This window comes from Cyprinus carpio, chromosome A11, assembly GCF_018340385.1.
Source record: "Cyprinus carpio isolate SPL01 chromosome A11, ASM1834038v1, whole genome shotgun sequence".
NCBI lineage: Eukaryota > Metazoa > Chordata > Actinopteri > Cypriniformes > Cyprinidae > Cyprinus > Cyprinus carpio.
In genome coordinates, this window is record NC_056582.1 from 25,287,176 (window position 1) to 25,289,498 (window position 2,323).

At 33.3% G+C, this 2,323-nt stretch overlaps 1 pseudogene; it reads right to left on the reverse strand.

The window, feature by feature from the left end:
* Nucleotides 1-2,068, reverse strand: part of LOC122146655 — a 3,517-nt pseudogene extending 1,449 nt beyond the window's left edge.
* Nucleotides 2,069-2,323: the final 255 nt, after the last annotated feature.

Sequence of the window (2,323 nt, forward strand, 5' to 3'; positions counted from 1 at the left end):
ATTCATCTGAATTGTATTTAGAAGATCAAATATCACGGTAATAAGTCATATTTAAGAAGGTGAGGCGAGTACTTTGGCTGTCAAGAGAAGCATGCTTCCTCATCATGTAAACGTCTCTCCTGAGTAAGTGATGATCAGAGACTCTGCTGGAGCTGATATTAGAGTGTGTCTTCAGTGTATTCACTGCACACTCGATACGTGACGCAGATCCAGTCTCAATGTAGGCCACACGTGTTTGAACACGAGCAGAAGACACAGCTTTCATGTTCCCTAAATCTACTCCTAGACACACAAAATCACACGAATGAACCGCAGGATTGTTCTTATTTGATGCGTAATGTTTATTAGAACTCATTTAGGAATAACGTCTTACTAGTGGACAGTTCAAGGGAATCAGATTAGTAGCTGTAGGTATTTTACAATAAATAGTTCCTTTATTTTTATTGTATCATGTTAAGAATCACCCATTTGGCATTCAATATAATTGTTTTTTTGTTGTTGTTTTTTTATCGTTTTTATTTGGAAATTATTTCTTTTAACTTTACATTTTCATGAATTAAAAATTATTTTAAATAAAAATTATTTATTTAAACCTTACACTATGATATAATTACTTATTTTAAATAATTAATTAATTTTAAATAATAATTGTTTTTAAATTAACTTTTATCATGTTACTAATTATAAGCTATTCATCAACCTTTTGGGCACAATAAAGCTTATTTCAATTCAGGATTTTTCCTGTTGGATACTGTGTAATGTTTAATTAGAATTCTACTCAAATTGTACAAATTTTTTTATTTATTTTTTTACATTTTTCATGATTTAATTTTTAGTGTTTTATTTTCATTTTATGTTAAAATTATTAATTTCCTTGTGTTTTATTTTGATTGTTTTTATTTTAGAATTATGTCGTTTATTTTAAAATTTTAGGATTTAATGTTGATTTTACATTTTTATTATTTACTTTTCATCAACTATTTGAGCACAATAAAGTATTTTAAAATAATTTAAGTTATTTATAATATAATTTAAATAGCGTTTTTTTTTTCAACCTAATTTTACATTTTTAATGATTTTACTAATTAATGTTTCCTTTAATTTTTTATTTTTTTTTTTATCCTGTTTGGTATCATAATATTCTGATTTTACTTTTATGTTTTTTATATAATTTTTAAAATAATTTGAATTAATATAATTATAACTCGATTTAATTAATTATACCTATAATTATGAACAATTAAATATTTGTATTGTTTTTTCAACCCTTTGGTCACAATGCAGTATAATGTAATTCAGGATTAAACCTATTGCGTATTGTGTAATGTTTATTAGAAATCAATTGATAGTCACAGGGAATCACATTAGTTTCTTTAGGTATTGTAGTATTTCCTCAGAATATATTTTTAATTTCATCCCATTGGGAATCATAATATTCCTGTTTACCATTTTTATTGTAAAACTATTAAAATGTTAAGTTATATGTATTTATTTGTAATTAAAGAGCTGGTTATTGTTTCCGTCCTGTAGGGACTGTCCAGCCGCTGAATCTGCTGACCTGAGCGCAGTAGAGAGTTCATGAGGCTGAGGGTGAAGAACTGCAGGCAGACGGGGAAGCAGTAGAGACAGCCAGAAGGATGAAGGGCATCCGAGCGCGGTGGCCGTCCACGCAGTCTCTGAAGCTAGAAGGAGAAGAGCAGCGCGCTGCAGAGCCGCCCACAGCAGACACAGGAACAGGAACGACCGTCTGGTAGCTGGAAGCAGCTTGTGTCTGTAGCGCAGCACCAGCCACAGCTGAGCGTAGATGAAGGAGAACAGCAGCGAGTAGAAGACGGTGTAGGCCAGAGTCAGGCCCAGCTTGACGAAGGGAGGGATGGAGGGGCTGAGCGTCGGAGGAGAGAGGGATGCGTTCGCTCCGGACGATCCCTGCGACGGATGCTCCATGACTGCGTCTGTCATCACCTTCCCATCAAGCCTCAGCGATTCACGTCTGCTCCGTCTGCAGTCGTGAGGAGAGAGAGAGAGAGAGAGCGTGCAGAACGGATGGAGCATGTGATCAGGATCCGGAGAATGTGATTGGCTCTGGGGAGACGAGGAGGAGGGGGGGATGCAGAATATAACTGCTGCTATTTTTACATCACCCCAAAATAATAATAATAAAAAAAGATATTTAAATGTATACTTTCAGAGCTTTACAAATTTATACATAAACCTGATAGAAAATAGAATTAATGTGTTTTTAAACGTATTAATTTATTGTCACATCAATCTTATAATTCCTCCCCTTTCCCAAAATTATAATTTTTTAATATATTCTTTAAGA